At 48.9% G+C, this 17,103-nt stretch overlaps 1 protein-coding gene across 3 annotated transcripts in view; it reads left to right on the plus strand.

The window, feature by feature from the left end:
- Positions 1-17,103, plus strand: part of ZBTB16 (zinc finger and BTB domain containing 16) — a 228,808-nt gene that overhangs the window by 5,295 nt on the left and 206,410 nt on the right. The gene's annotated exons all lie outside the window — the stretch shown is intronic.

Below are 17,103 nucleotides of genomic sequence, written 5' to 3' on the forward strand. Positions count from 1 at the left end.
GCAGCTCTGGAGGATGGGAGGGGCTGGAGGCTGCTTAGATCACAAGAGCAGCTGCAGGTTCCAAACGTCATTCCTGGTGAACATTCATCACCAGGAACATTGCTTCCTCTCCCTTCTCATTCTCTGTCCCTGTAAACACATTTCGAGGGAGTTGATTTAAATTCAAGGGGGAAGGATGGGGAGGAGAGACATTGGTTTTGCAGCGTGCGGCCTTACTTTTAACCCCTCCCTACTCACATTGAATTAAATACCACTTTGGGCTAGCATTGGCTTCCCTCTGGCTTCTGTTTCTTTCTCTGTGAAATAACTTTTATGACATGCCTGGTTCAAGTGCTTTTCATGGTGTCACGTTTTTGTTACAGCAGTTTTTCCAGGTGGATGACGTTCTTTTACATAGGAAGGTGCTAAGACCTTTTCCCAGGGTCATATAGATACTGAGGCAGAGCTGGATTCAGATTCAGGTCTTAATCCTCTTGCACTTGGCTGCCTCTTGGACTCATCAGTCCCGAAGAGGATCGTATCTACAGAACAGAGGGTTTTGAAAATTGCTCATCAGAAGTGGAGTAAACACAGAGGGAACCTTTAGTGAGTTTGGTGTTCATCTGCATCTGTCGTAAGGATATGCCCATCACATCACCCTGGGTTCCTGGGTCGGGTGAATGGTGTCAAGAAGTCCAGTTTCTCTTGCCATCTGTGGTAACATTTCCCTGCACAGCCTCTCGCCTGCTGTTTTGCTGATCTTGGGTGGATTCTTCACTTTTGCCCTCTTCTACCCTCCCCCCATTCTTCTGTTGACCATTCAGGAGCGGGTGTGAAGGAGAGGGGGTGGGGGCATGGAGATGGAGGCATTTGGCGGTCATCTGATTACCCCAAGCTGAGCTGGAACCTGCTCCAACACTGCTTAATGGGGGGCTCTGAGACTTACCTTGTGGAAAGTGCTGCTGAGCTAAACATAGCCGATCCTTTTCCGGTCGGGTGCGAAAAATAACCGCCACTAAGGTGTGTCGTCGTGATGCTTGTACTGCTCAGAAATAGACCGAGGTTGTGTTTGTTTTTGCTCAAACTTTCCTAAAGAGGAAACGCTCTCCCCAAACTCGACCAGATAGATGATCATCTTCTCCGGATGTGAATTATTTCAGTTATTTGCTATGAGAAATGGGGTATAGTGGAAAGTAATTTAAAAATATATTTATTTATTTATTTGGCTGTGCTGGGTCTTAAGTTGCGGCATGCGGGATCTTTAGTTGCAGCATGCAAACTCTTAGTTGCGGCATGTGGGATCTAGTTCCCTGACCAGCGACTGAACCCGGGCCCCCTGCGTTGGGAGTGTGGAGTCTTAGCCACTGGACCACCAGGGAAGTCCCAGGAAAGTAATTTTTTAAATTGAGGTATAATTGACATGTAACAGCTTCAGGTATACAATGTAATGATTTGATTTTTGTATATTTTATGAAATGATCACTATGATAAGTCGACTTAGTTAAAATCCATCAACGTACATAGGAATTTTTTTTCCTTGAGCACTTTTTAAAGATCTACTCTCTTAGCAACTTTCATATATGTAATACAGTATTGTTAACTGTAGTCATCATGTTGTGTGTTATATCCCCAGGGCTTATTTATTTTATAACTGGAGATTTGTACCTTTTGACTACCTTCACCCATTTCTCCCAACCCCTGTTCCCTGGAAAGCAGGGTTTTTTTTCTGGCTTCTTGTTGGGTCTTGCTTGCTTCTTTTTACCTGAGAGGGCTGCAAAAGCTATTACTCTCCCAGGAGTTCCAAGTTCCCATTCTGTGGGACCCTTGTTCCTCTGGGGAGAGGTGGAGGGCTGGCTGTGGTCTACCCCCTCAGAGCATGGGTGGCAGAACTAGCCATATATAGCAGTGAGAGCTTGGCAACGTTATGTAACCTTCTTGAGCCTTGTTTTACTCTCTTTAAAATGGAGGTGGTCTGTAGGGTGGGATGCTGAATTAACGAAGTAACATCCGGAAATCCCTGGAGCTGTGACTGGCACTTAGTAACCAGGAGGGTGAGGAATGGACCCTCAGACACTTCCATCTCGCCTGGGTCTCATCTCTGCATCGCCCCACCTGGCTCTGAGTTCTAGCGTGTAGTGTCCACAGCACTGCCATCGACGGGTTGGGTTGGCTGTGAGGCGGTGCCGAGGATATCCCCGTCCTTGTGAGCTTGTGATGGCAAGCCGCCAGTCCTGGCGTCCTTGGCATCACGCTGTGGGCTGCTGACACGGAGACTGTGCTTTTGACTGAGGGTGGAAAGTAGGCTGCTGCAGCCCAAGAAGCTGGAGCCTGGGGCTGTGCCCTGGATGGAGAGCTGTGAGCTCTCAGGAAGTCAAGGGTGGAGAGAATGTTCCCGTGTACACTCCGCCCTCGCTCTGACGGGCAGCCCCTGGCTCCTGGTCAGGTGTGCTTTGGGGAGACTTCTCCTCTCTCCCTGTCTCTCAGACCTCCAGGATTAAGGTTTGAGAGACAGGGAGAGACTTCCCTATTTCCTACTGCTCTCTGTTCCTTCCCCCACATCACAAGTCCCAGCGTAGCACACACAAAAAAGGCAAGGCAGAGCAGTCAGAGTGGGAGATCTGATGTCAGGAGGCTGTGGAATTGGCTGTGAATATGACAGTGACGAACATGATGAAATAACAGGCTACACGATTGATTTTATTTTGTTGTTAAGCCAGTAGGCTGGTAGGTAAAGGTTAGGTGCTTGGTAGTTATTGTTGTCTTTCTTCTTGGTGGGGGGTAGAAGGGCATGGAGAGGAAGGAAGGGGAGAGTGTTAGGAAGGGATGCAGGAAGGAGGGTTTGATTCTACAACAAACCATCGGGAGCTTTCCTCGCGACTTGGTCCCAAGCTGGTGAGAGGGGAGCCTGCTGGCCCGACAGGCAGTTTGAATGAAACTTTATAAAGCTGTGGTCCCTGCAGTGCACGGTGAGATGTAAAAGCAATGTCAGACGTAGCCATGGATTGATGGAACGCCCACAGAGATGCTATCTGGGTAAATCAAACAGGGCTTACCTGCCTAAAGGATCCAGAAGGCAGTCAGAACAATCAGAAGACCTGCTAGATGAGCAGATCTATCCAGGCAGATGCAGGAGTAAGTGCTGGACCCTAAAACCTTCCCAGGGGGCCCATGTTACAGAGGGTAATGTCTGAGGGAGGGAGGGTCACATCAGGAAGATTGGACTCTCCTTCCCTAGGCTCAGTCTCTGTTCTGTCTCTCTCTCCCTGAAAGGCTGGGCCTGTTCTGCATGTAGCCTTGTCTGGATCTGGTCTAGGGACCAGCTCTACCAGGCCAGGTGCACCTTCTCCTTCTTAAGAGTTATATACATGGGATAAGATTACGGGGAACTGTGGTTGACTTAAGTGTCAACACCGCCCTCATGGTCCTCAGTCTCCCCAGGCTCATATAGCCTGGTCTTAATATGTTTGTGAATTTAGTGCTGCAGAATCAGAGTGGGATCTGCTTTCCCGGGAGCCTCTGGGTCTTCTACAGACAAGCCCTTGGATCAGCTACAGTGTGTATCCTGCACACACACAGTAGGAACTCTTGCCTGGTTCTTGCAGGGGTGCTCAGGAACCACATGGGTGGGCTCAGCCTGCTTCCCCCACTCAGGTGTGCAGCCCTTCTCAGAGGCTTCCCAGGACCAGCTCTAGGGTACATGAGCCACATCGCTGGGATGTCAGGGTTCTGCCTGGCCCTTTGCCTTGGCCTCTTTCAGGTGGCCAGCTGCTTGGTGTTCAGTGGTTGACCATGTAGAGGATCAGTAGCCGTTGACCTTGGCTTAGGCCACTTGGGGAATTTAGAAGCTGCCCCGAACTCTTGGTCCTCTCTCATCATTCTGCCAGCTTTAGGCACCTCTGAGGTCAAACGAGATTCTATTTGGAAAAGAGTATGCAGTGAGATAATGATAGCAACAGCAGGAATATTAATAACGCCTCTTATTGGTTGTTCGGCTTTTTCCTTTGCAAAGCGCCTCTAATGACTTTATCTCTCTTAACCTCACAGCCTCCCCTCAGGGGGTGCAGGTCCCTCATTCCATATCTGTGATGATGAAGTCTGAAAAGCTCTGAAAGCTAAAAGGCTCTGTGTAAGTTTGCAGCAAACTCATTTAGTAGCAAAACCTGATCTGAACTGATGTGAGGCTATATTTATCCTGCCTATTTTGAATATTCATATGTTTTGCTGCAAAAATATTAATGTGTTTGATTACAGAGTGCTTCCCTAGACTCCTCTGGGACTGGTGAACATTATAGGCCCCATAGTTCCTTTCTAAAATCTGAACAGTTTGGATTTCTGAAGCAGCCAAGGGTTTTGGGTAAGGGATTGTCACCGTTATCAGCCCCAACTTACAGATGAGGAAAATGAGCTTTGAGTGAATGACGTGCCCAAGGTCACATAGCTATAAATGGCTAGAGCCAGGAGCTCGGCTCGCCTTCTAATTCACAGTCCCGGGTGCTCCGCGCCAGGCCATATAAGCACATGGGCATTGCTCTTCTGGGTCAGATCCATCTGACCTAGTCTTTGGGTGCCAACACCATCCCTAAGATACCACCGTTGGAGGCTACAGCTCTGTTCCTTGACGTCAATCCTAAAGGTCAGGTGGAGCCCAACTTCTCTTAATAGCTATTTATGGCTGCTCTGTCATTCACAGATTTGCCCAAATCCTTTCTGAAACCATTTCTATTTCCAGGAAGTATCCTTTTGGGGCGTGATGAATGACTTAAGTTTATAAGCTCGTGGGCTTCTGGAAATCTAGTCTGTTGGAGAGGTCATTGGTTGTGAAGAGAGGAAGATGGCTTTGTGGTGGTGTGTCCTGCCATTTTGGAGGTGGGGCCTCTACACTCAGCTCTGTATTTTTTGTTTTTAAACTCTGTCACTATTGTTGGTCTCTTTCTCATCCTGAGCTTTAACTTCTTCATTTGTAAAACCAGGCACTTGGATGAGCTATTTCTGGATTGTTGAACTCTTAAAAAAGTTCTCCTTTTGCCCCTTCTGCACTCACTTATATCTTCATGAAGCCCTTTTGGTTAATTGGATTTTGCTCTGGTTTGGCAGTCAGCCAGCTAAAATAGGGGGTCAGTTTGATTTGATTTTGTCTGCTCTGACTTCGTTTTTTAATACTTTAACCTGCTTAGGGTTACTGCGTCATCTGGGATCTAGACTGAACTCTTGGAAATTTTGAAGATGAGTTCTTTTATTTTCTTTCTCATGGAAGAAAGTTGCCTGCTGTTTCATCTCGATGAGAAGTCCCATTTTAATTTGCTGTCACTATTGGTTAGAGCTGCTAATTGCTGGAAGGAGAGGGGAAGAAAGCTTTAGTTCAGCAATACTTTTCCCCTCCTGCTTGTTCTAGGAAAACTATTTATGAATCTTTAAAATAGTGATTATCCTAAACTGTTAAAATCAAAACTCCATTCACAACTCTGATTTCTTGCTAATTCAGGGGAAAAACATTTCCCGTTATTTTAATTTTTAAAAATTAATGACTTTAAACCAAGTCCAACTGAAAGCCCACGTGTGAGACATAAAAGTCTTGCTAAATGATACGGGCGTGCCTCAATTTGCCCATTGGAGGGTTCTGGAATTTTCCACGTTAAGTAAAGGTTTTCTTAGTCAAGTTCTGTTTTGGTGGTTTTAGGTGAAAACCCTGACTCGGTGGTAGTTATTTTGTTAGAAACGAAAATTTATCATGGCATCCCCTCTCCCCCACCTCCAACCCCATGTTTTTCACATAGTAAATGGGCGTTTTGAGCAAATTATAGACTATGTGGGTCAGAATCCCAATTTCACCACTTACCAGCGGTGTGACTATGGTTACATGACTTAATCTCTCTGTGCCTGTTTGCTCATCTGTAAAATGGGAATAATAACAGTACCTACTCGCTGGGTTGTTACAGGAATTAATCAGTAAATATTTGTCACGTGCAAGGAAGGATGGCAGAAAGTAAATGTTTGCTGTTGTATTTTTGCTGCCACTGTTGGTGTGAAGCTGGCAGTGCAGGGTAAAATTTGTGTTCGTGTTGGTTCAGGTCCTGCTTTCCCCCAGAGGTGTCCGTTTATCCAGCACCTAAGAACCGCTGCCTCTGGCTCCGTGTGTTTGGAGCTGATTCACAGTGAGCACCTGCATTTTCCCCCAAAAGCTGATCTTTTGTAGCACGGTGGCCAGGGTACTCTTTGTCCCATTGACCTGAAGCCTGATGAGTCATTCCAGCCCTCATTTAAATTTATCTAGGCAGCACTCCACCGTCATCAGTTCCAAATGCCGAGGCGGCTCACTGATGCAGTGTCCTATTGCCTGTGCACGTGGTCAGGCCATCAAATCACTGTGGTCGGGGCAGAGACGGAGAGTACAAACACCTTCTCACCCAGAGAAGTCTGAGCTTGTGGATGCGGTGTGTTCCAGAGCCCCTTTCCTTTCCCACCCCACAGTGCGGGATGCTTCCAAGGGAGGATTCAGCAAACGTCGCTTTGAGTGCTTGATACGTGTCAGGTTCTGTGCTAAGTGCATTCATAATCAGAATCTTCTCAAACCCTCCAGCTGCCCTGTAGGGTGGATATTCATTTCCCATTCCCTGATGGGCAGAGGGAAGCCCGAGAGGTTAATGGACTGGTCCCTGGTAAGTCGGTGAGGGGTGACACCAGGGTTTGTGCCCAGGTCTTCTGGCTTCATGTTCATGGTTCTTTCCATAATGTCCTGCTTGGATTTTCAGCCCCTGATGGAGTCAAAGGGAAGGAGGGACACAGGAAGGACCAACTCATGTTCCCTGCAGCTGCTGACCAGGAGGCTCATCGCATGGCCGGTTCTGGCCTCCTGGCTTCCTCCGGTGGCTTGAAAGGAGGGAGGGAGAGTGCAGCTTACCTCGAAGGGTTTGTGTCTTTGGGGGCTGGGGCCACATGGGTCCATCATCTCTTACCGACATACAGAGAGACCAGCTTCCAGTGATAGAGGCCTTTTATGCTGACTCCAAAAACAGAAAAAGGGAGAGAAAAAAAAAACCCATTTACAAAAATAAAAATTCCATGTCGTTAATTTCATGCCAGCATAATCAGAAATTCCCCTTTCTACTGTTTCCCCTTAAAAGCCCCCGTGTCCTTATTATGCTGGCTCAGTCTGGAAAAACTCTGGTTGGGTTTTGACTACATGAGGCTTATCTCTGCAGCTGCAAAGAGGGGATCCGGTACTTTATTGTCAGCACGGAAACTTCGGCTAAGAACTCGCAGAAACCTGCTTAATTCCATATTCCTAGCTCACTTTCGGTTCTTGTCCTCAAGACCTGATTTTCTTGAGCAGGAAAAGATTGTGTTCAGCTTTGCAGTAGGAAGAATCCAGGTTAGATAAGAGAAGGAACTTCCTGAAACAGTGGGGCATTACTGCCGAAATTATTAGAAGATGCAGTCACAGAAATTTTGGTGGGAGGAGGAGTTGTGTGCCAGTTGGAAGTGGTGTTTAGAGGTCTCCCCTCTTCAGGGCCATCTAGATCCCCCCAGGTGATAAGTAAGGACATATACACCAGGCATGCTAAGAATGAGACCCACACCATCACCCCTGTCTTTGCAGGGGGCAAGGTGTGTAGGGCAGGGGCACAAAGACCGATCTCAGGTAGACTTGGGTTTGAATGCTAGCGCCTGACGGTGAATTTGGGCAGATGACGTCACCTGTCCGAACTGTCAGGCTCCTCTTCAGTGAAGTGAGGTTAGCGCCTTACCTCTCAATGTGATTCAACCATGTTAAATGAGGTACCATGTCACATAAAGCACACAGCAGGGACTTACATGTGAGGCCGCCTCCCTTGCTTCCCGCTTCTCTTGTGACCCGGCCTGACGAGGGAACCTCTCACTCCCAGCCCCAAGCCACCCTCGCCTGGCATTGGTCTCTAAGTGGATTAGCTGAGCGTTGTGATCTTAATGCCATTAGGCCTGCTGGCACAACTCTCCTTGCCATAGTGAGAAGCAGATGTGGCCAACCGTAATGGCCTTCGGTGATCCATCAGGCCCGGAGCGCTGGGGGAAACATCATGAGTGTTAATTCGGGGGAGGCTTTTATGGTAGCTGGGGGAAGAGTGGAGGGATTGTTTGAAATGTATTTATTTAGGCTGTTCAGCAGGTTAGATGCTGCCGGAGGTCTACCGTAGCTAAAGTCCCCTCCTCCCCCCCGCCCTCGTCTTTAAAGAAGGCCCCTTCCCAGCCCTGAAGCCCAGGCCTGATTACTTCCAGAGTTGGAGAGACAACTTAGCCCGCTCTTGTTTCTTGCCGATGTACCTTATTAGTAGCACCTGGCATCATAACCCACTAATGGGAACCAGCGCTCTCCTCCTGCGTGGCCAGTGGCAAGTAGCCCTGTCAGCCAGAGCTCGCCATGCGAGGAAGTCCCTATTAGCTTTATGGTCAGGAGAACTTGTCCTGTTCAGGAAATGAATGCTGCCGCTAAAGGTCCGCGGCCCTGACCCTGGCAGCATAACCTGTGCGGGCCGGGGAGACCCCGCTCAGGATGCTTGGGATTTCAGCCCCTCTCTGGTTCTTGTCATATGTAAAGAGGGAATCACTGTGGTATGTTGCAGCCTTGAACTTTTGATTTATTCAGCGAGAGCGACTTAACCATTTCCATGCCTGGACGGCTGTGTGGTGACAGAGCTGAGGGTGTGTGCCTCGGTGTCTGGGGCGGAGGACGGAGTCCCTCATGCTGGCCGGGGTTGTCTCTGGGATTCAGGGGAGGATGCTTTGCTTGCTTTTGCCTTCCCGGAGTGTCAGGATGTTCTGGGGGAGGTTGTTGCCTGCAGAACGGTGGGAAGCTGGGCGGTGTCGCGTCTGCAGTGGCAGCTGGCTTTGAATTTATCCTCTGCCTGTTTGGAGCTCCGCCATAGATACCTACCCACCTGCTTCCTCATTGCGAGGAAGTCAATTTCATACTTGCTGTCATGATGTTGTTCATAGGACGGTGCACACGGGACACCCAGGGCCATGCACGTGGCATGGTCTCAGGGCACAGTGTTGGAAAGGATGTGCGTTTCCTTTATTCTCATCATAAAATGTTTTTTTAAATGGAGAAGAATGGCAGAGCACTTTTTTTCCTTTTCACACATCAAGACCATTTTTCCCCCTCATCACAGCCTAGAATCTTTACGGAAAGACTACTTACTTAGGTGGCTTCTTCTTCTGTATTTTTCAGCCCGTGAGTAATGTTTCTAAATGTGATTTTCATGGAAAATAGCAGTGTTTGACCTCATTCTTGAGGGGAACTTTGGCCTGACTTTTTGAGAAGAGACGTTTGTGTGTTGTCTGGCAAACGGATGCGTCAGTTTTGCTGCTGTTGCTGCCGCTGCCTTTTTTAAAGGCCCCTGGTGACAAAGGAGTGAACTACACCGAGTGTCGCCAAGAAAGGGTGGGCCTGTGCCGGGAGGGCTTGGACAGGACACCTCCTTCAGGAACTTCAAAACAAAGCTGTCCCTCTGTCTCTGGCATTTATGGCATCGTTGACAGTAGTTCAAGGAGAAATAAAAATAAGTTCCTACCGAGTACGGGGATGGGTGCAAAGAGTAAAGGAGAGACGTGGTCAGCGGTGGTGGCAGCTGGACCTGGAGTCTTGGGGAATGGGACCCTGGCTCATCGCTGGGCACATACACACCCTCAGGAGGTACTTCTCACCCCCTCAGTCCTCTCTGCATCCTTTCAAATAAACAGCAGCTCCTGCCCCTCTGCGAGCAGGTGAAAGCTGCTTCGAGGGCGTTCACAGAGTAGGGATTGGAAACGTTCGCTGCAAAAGTGAAATCGTGACAGTTGTCCCCTCGATGCTCTGCTAAATTAAGGATCCGCTAACATTTCTGAGTCTACCTCCCTATATACCCCACCCCCGTCCCCTTGGCAGAAGGGATAAAGACGGTACCTAAAAACAACGTGAAGCCGCTGCTAAATCGAGTGACTCTAAAAACATTTTTCTTCCTTGAAGTTGAGCGTGGAAAACCAGGGCTGGACTTGCAAGCACTGCAGACCCGTTTAGGGCCCAGCGCTGGCCCCTTCCTCAATTCCTAGCACAATGGTTTTCATTGCCACCGCTCCCCCTCCTTCCCCCCTTCATAATTATCCACTATTTTACTTTTTGTGTCCTGACAGCTACAGAGTGGGTTTTGTTTTTTGAGCTGAGTAGCTGCTAAATATTCCCCAGCAGCCAGATTCAATGGCTCGAGGGGGGGGATAGGCCAAACCTTGGCATCCCCTGTTGCAAAAGTGAAAAATATTTCTGTTTGCAGTTAATTTTAGTGGCAAGCAGATCATGTTAACTGGATGTAATTGCTTCCAGATATGGCGGAGGGTTTTGTGTGTTGAGATGAAGGGTCTGGTAAGTGCTTACTTCCTGTGTAAATTAGCCTATTCCATTCAGGCTTTCATTCTGGCCAGCCCTGGATTCTGTCATTCTCCCATTTTCCCCCTCCCCAGCCCGCAGCCTGGTGTGAGAAGCAGCTTGCTCCGTCCGCCCGTCCGAGTGCAATTCTTTTGTCACTTGGAGCCACTAACCTCTTGGTGCTTGATGTGAATTTGCCCTTAAAATAATGAGAAGGATTTGAAAAGATGCCACCTGGACCCACTTCTTGCTGGGCAAAGGCAGATTTGCAGAGCCCAGGGGCAGCTAGTATCTCCTGGTCACGTGGATGGTGTCTCAGAACCCAGAACTCCCGGTTTTCCTTGGATTTTTTTCCCTTCTGCCCTCTGACCCCTACTCCCACCTTGGAGAATACCTTTTTTTCCCTTTCTGAACAAAGCACATTCCAGCGGGTCTGAATCCCAGAAAAATGAAACGGCTGTTGCGAGGAGGAGAAGCTTGTGGCCATAGAGAGTTCTGTTTAGATACGAAGCCACCACTCTTGCAGAGCAGGTTGGACCAACACACACACCTGCCCCTTCCTGCAGAAAGGGAGAGGCAAATCCACCCAGGGGATCTTCTCCAGGTTCCTGTGGGTTTCCAGGGTTGGAACCGAGGAAAAGTGTTAAGATCCGAGTTCTCCTAAATTCCGATTTTGTCCTGTGGCCAGTCCCACATTCTTAGTGCTATTTGCATAAGAGATTGCTGTTTATCTTCCTATATCAACTCCACTGATAACCCCTGTGGTCTGTTTAACAATCTATGAGGAGTAGATGACTTGATAAATGCCAGTTTTTCCAATATGCAAAGATAAACTGTTGGGGTCAGGGTGAGGGGTGGTATTAGGAAGGAGAGACCGGGTGGGCAGCCAGGACCCTCTTTCAGATTGGGGTGGAGATGTGTGAAGGCACCTGATGGCAGAAAACAGGTATCTTGTAAAACACAGCAGCTGCATTTATCACACAGTTTATCAGCTTCCTGCCCTCCCCTACTTTTCTGCCCCTTCGTGTGGACACGCAGCCTCTGCGAACATTTCGCTGAGCGGGCTGTCAATGCCCGAGTTCATACAAGAGGGAGAAGGGTGTAGGCAATCTTTGCCTCTTCAGTTCCTGCTGTTTTCTCCCTTAATCCTCTCCCACTCCCACAAGTTGTTGGCCGATAAGTAATGTGTGCTTACTAAAAATACGTAAATCTGAAATCTTAAATGGGTGGACTTTTCCCACCTGCCCTGAATTTGCTTCTTTAAGCAGAGCGCCGGGTTCCGGAAGAAGCTAGGTGAAAAGAAAACTTCTGACCCCATCACCTAGTCAATAAGCTGTCTGAGAATCAAACAAAAGAGTTTGGACTGGCTGCTAAAGCTAGGAACCCAACTGATAGCTTTGTTTTGATGTCCTTGTAATGTTTGCAGATCACGGAGGGTGCTATTTAGAGCAGGGGGTATCTACCAGGACAGACTTACTGGGAAGTTGAAACAGCGAGCACAAAGTCCGGGAGATGCTAAAGATAGTGAAATACAGCCCGGGAATTGGGGAGGGGATGACGGTTCCTCACGCAAGGAAAGAGGCTCTCTGGGACATTACGGAGGTGGGGTTTTCTAGGGACGGTGTGCAGTGATGGAAGAGTGCAGGCTTCAGAGTGAGGCATCCTGGATGAAAACCCAGGCTCCAGAATTTACTAACTGGATACCTTGAACAAGTTACTTGGCCTTTCTGAGCCCTCATTTCCTTGTTAAAAAAATATGTGGCTAATACCTTTTAGGTGGTTATGTGAATAAAATATGTATAAAGAGGGAATTCCCTGGTGGTGCAGTGGTTGCCACTGGACGCTCTCACTGCTGTGGGCCCGGGTTCGATCCCTGGTCAGGGAACTAAGATCCCACAAGCCATGCGGTGTGGCCAAAAAAAAAATTATAAAGTGCATAACACAGTGAAGGTAGTTTGTAAACGGGCACTACTGAGCTTTAGAACCTGCCCTTTTGGCCCAGGGGAGCAACTATGAAAGGAACGAGTGAAATCTTTTGTTTTGGGCACTGCTAAACTGAGGATGGTACTGACCCTGTGCTAGCAGCCAGCAGGTGAAATAATAGGTGAGTAAGTTGAGTACATTGTGAATATAAAGGTCTCCATTTGTGAAGTGCTACTGCCCTTCTAAAGAAGCCTTCGTATCTAATGAGTGATCACTTAATCCTGTGATGCAGCCACGGCCCCAAGCACTTTAGAAATCTTTCGGAATCCTCTCCAAAGTCTGTGCTACATTCTTTTGCCTTGTCCTTTGGGAGGGTAGATTTGACTTTTGGAAATGGTCAAAATAATTCCGTGACAAATCTGGTGAATATAGTGTGCGACGACCTTGGTGACCGTGGGCTGACTCTGGAGGTAGATTTTTGGAAAGAGTGTGTAGAGGGGGCTTGTCAGCTCAGCCCCCGGGAGGTGCACGTTGGCCTTACTTCTTTGGGTGGGAGGTGAACAAGGCCAAGGGGCTTGTGATTTCCAACCGCTGTCCCAGAAGGAGTCGCTGTCGCTGATCCCCCCACCATCCCCGAACCCTGGGCCTGGGGCGGACTCCTCTCATTGCTGGTGTGTTTCTGCACTTGTGGTTTGGCCTCCTGTGAGTCTGGGCTCCCAAGAGGCACTTCTGGTGTTAAAAAATCTAGACCAGCACGAGTCAGTGTTGCTTGCAGTCAGGAAGGATGGATCGAGTTCTGACACATACCCTCCAAGGCGGTAGGCACAGGAGGCTTGGGGGCCTGAATGTGAATCCTGACTCTATCTCTTGGGGAGGCTCTGGCAGGTGAAAGGAGCTTGTGTGTTAAAATCCTAGCCTGGTACCCGGCATATCCTCAGCGTGATCAGTCCCCTTTTCTAACAACCTTACTTGTCCTGAACACCTGGAGGGTGGAGGCAGGAATATTTGTCTTTCCTCTCCGTGGGAACCACCACTGGGCTGTCAGTTGAGCTCAGTTTCACCTTGGGATTGTCCAGTCTGCATCTTTGGTGACCTGGCTGAGCGGGGACACGGTGCTTAGGCCCTCTCTCCCTCTCTCTCCTCTCTCTCTGCATTATTTATAGTAAACCATATTAGAACCGAGTGTTAAAGTGGAAGGATGAGTCATTCCATTGAAACCATTGATGACATAAATAAAAGCGAAATGCTTACTATGTGTTTTGCCCAGTATTCAAGGCCAGGTTGTGCTAAGTTGAATGCTCCCAAATTGGATCTGTGAAAGTATACACATGTGGGAAAAAATTCAGGCCTAACCAGAGGGAAGTTAGTTATTGAAAATCCATTTTCGGTATCTGCTTTCTCCCTTCTATTTACTTCCGATCCATATTCAAATCCTGGCTGTCATCCTTCCTAATGAGATGGACTGGCTTATTCACTCCCTGGGGTTTGTTTGTTTTGGGAAGGTTGAGGAATAGTGCAAGGGGGGATTCTGCGTGCCCCCGACTTCATCCTTCTTCTCATCACCTGTTGAGGGAAAGCACTCAGAGCTCTCCATCTGCTTTGCAGCTGTGGGTTCTCAAGGTGACCAAGAATCATAAACTGTTAGAGCTGGAAGAGCCCATAAAATTGTTTATTTCCACATGCTCATTTAGGGTGGAATAAGTGGAGGTCCAGAGAGGCTCTGTGATTCGCCCAAGGTCACACAGCAAATTAGTAAGGACTAGAACGCATATCTCTCATTCCCTGCCTACATTCCTTCACAAACCTCCCTGTGACTGCCCAGGTCTGCTCCCCGCTTCCACCAAGGAGGAGATAAGAATAGAGTCTGACTTGAGAGCAGTCTCAAATCTTTGGATATGCTGGGTGGATTTTGGCATGGTGACTGGCCTCGTGGGGTACTCATTGACCTCTGTACTGCTCAGCCTCAGTGGACTGATGTGCACTGAGTCCTTTAGTTTTACCGGCAGTGCACTGCTGGGGGTTTAAGTATTCGTAAGACCTGGGACTTGCCCTTGAGGAGCTTATAATTTGAGCAGAGAGGAGCTAATACTTAAAATGTATATGTGTATGTTGATACCTATGAGAGAAAGTAGAAGATGGAAAGATTATGTTAGATATACAGAAGAAACACAAGGCAATTCAGAGATGAAATGCCTTCCACCTGGAGGGATTCATTTTTTAAAATATTTTTTTATCTATCAATTTTATTTTTTTGCCTGCATTGGGTCTTAGCTGCGGCACTCAGGATCTTCGCTGAGGCATGTGGGATCTTTCGCTGTGGCGGGTAGGCTCCAGAGCGCGTGGGCTCTGTAGTTGCGGCACGCGGGCTTAGTTGCTGCACGGCATGTGGGATCTTAGTTCCCGGACCAGGGCTCGAACCCGTGTCCCCTGCATTGGAAGGCGGATTCTTAACCACTGGACCACCAGGGAGGTCCCTCATTTTTAATTTGAAAGAATTTGTTGAACACTTACTGCGTGCTGGCCATCAGGTTAGGCCCTGGGAATTCAGTGGGGAGTAAGAGAAACAGAGCCTCTGGCCTTGTGGGGCTTTCTGGATGGGGGAGAGGGAGATTTAGCTAGCGTTCCTATCGTTGCAATTGTGATAAATGCTAGGATCCTGGGTAATACAACTTCCTTTGGCTGGAATGAGGGTGATTAATGCTGGAATGGTAGGTTGGGGTCAGATGGAAGTGCCAAAAAAATGCCAGACCAGGGGAGGGGACAAGGCAGGGTGGAGGGGTGACGAGAACGTGGGCGGACCTGAGGGCAGATTTTCATGCCGCCACTTGCAAACTCTGATCTTGGCCACATGCCTGAAACACTGTGAACCGTGGTTTCCTCATCCCTACAGTGGGCTTATCATGTGGGATATCACGGGGGCTAGCCTGAGAATTTCAGATAATGCAGTTAACACATTCTGCACGGTGCCTGGAACAAGGTAGTTGCTCAATAAGTATAACTGTTGTTAGTTTGGAGACTTTATCCTGGGGCAGTTGGGAGCCTTCGAAGGCGTTTGAGAAGGAGAGCGACGCAGCCCGAGCTCTCCATGCTGATTGTTTTGTCCACCTGCGTCCTGACAGCCTATATCCTGCTACCCCGGCTCTGTTTCTGCCTTCAAGAATCAGTCTGAAAAAAGAGTTTGTTTAGCGGGTGATCATCAGCCCCTCTTCCTGCATCTCGTATCCAGCGTCTACCGAGATGTGATGAAATGACAGGAGATGGACCCTTGCCGTCTCTTCTCGGTGGGCAGAGGGCCTGGGAGAGGGAGGGGGACTGGGGAGAGGGGACTCCAGCCGTGGGATCAAAGGAAATGACACCACGAAGCTGGCCAGCCAGACTGTTACTGGCCCTCTAACTCTCTTTTAATAGAAACCTGAAGGAAGGTCTGAGCTCAGCCTAACCGTCCGTTGCCCCGCTTGCCTCCCTGATAGCGAGTCGAGGGCCGGTATCTCCCATGGGCCAGTCTGGGCTGTGGTTGGAGCCCGAGGCAGTGTCTGCAGAGCGACAGCGGCTCGGGGAGATAAGGGCCGCGTTGTGTAAGAGGGGCTCGGTCTGTTGGCCCCGCGGCTCCCGGCCCCTGGTTAACTGCTAACCTCAACGGAGGAGCAGGGCCCTTGCTGGGAAAGGCCGTTCCAGGGCCCCTCGCTGGTTCCACTGATGCCTTTTTGTGGTTGGATAAAGGAAGCTCATGTAGGCCGCCCACAGTGCACACTTGGGCTTGGGCTACGGGTGTTTGGTTGTTTTGTTTTTCTCCTTTGTCTTTCTTAAAAAAGAGAAGCTGAAATGGGGGCAGTCTTGCTCGGCACCTACCCCCCGTAACCCGAAACAACGAAAAACAAGCAGTTCCTAAACCGGGTGGGAAAGATATCCTCCTTCCCTGCCTGACATCCCCTGGTCCCCAGAGGCCAGCTTGAAGAATTTGGTTTGGGAGACTCTGGGTCTTGAGGAGAAGCCCCTGTCCTGGAACCTCAATACCAGGCCAGCTTTTCTAATATCCCAGTAGCTGGGTCTGGGGAGCTGTGGTAGAAAGTACATTGTGCTTTACTTACCTTCTTCCTTCTGTCTTCCCCAGCCACTTTCAGAACGGATAAGTGAGCCATAGTGCTGTGTCCCCCGCCCTTTAAGGGGCGATGGAACCCAGTACCCTGGTTTCTGGCATTGCCCTGTTGTGATGGGCAGTGGGCTGGAAGGGACTTTGGCGGCCAGCCCCCATTCTGAGGCTCTCATGTGCTCCATGCCGCCTAGCCTCTTCCCAGGAGAGGGATGTTACTGTGCCCTGAGCAGCCAGTTCTGTTTCCAGAGGTTTCTTAACACCCCACCACTACTTCTGCTCTCCGGAGTCACAGAGACTGTGGGCCACAGCCCTTGAGATACTTGTAGGGTAGCTACGTGTCTTCCTTATTTAGGCAGTGGTTTCCCATATACCATGATTTTACTCCCTTTCACCATTCTCATAACCCTCTTTTAGGTACTTCCAGATTTGTAAATTTTACATCACTCCAGACATCAGAGGGATTACATGCAGTGACATAACCAGGTGGGTCTGACCAATATGGGGAAGGACCAGACACTCACCTCCATTGTTTAAGATGTTATACTTCTGCTAATAGCTCATCTGGTGTCTCCCTTCTGTTCTTTCCATTGGATATCCTGAGGTTATCTCCCTTGCTCTCGGCTGTCTGATTGCTCCCAGAGATTGCAGTGATTTTTTTTTTTTTTTTTGCAGGGGAGGGAAGGTGGGGGGTGATTAAGAATCAGGAGTTGGATGGGAGATGATCTCGCTTTGA

The sequence above is a fragment of the Balaenoptera acutorostrata genome, chromosome 9 (genome assembly GCF_949987535.1).
Source record: "Balaenoptera acutorostrata chromosome 9, mBalAcu1.1, whole genome shotgun sequence".
NCBI lineage: Eukaryota > Metazoa > Chordata > Mammalia > Artiodactyla > Balaenopteridae > Balaenoptera > Balaenoptera acutorostrata.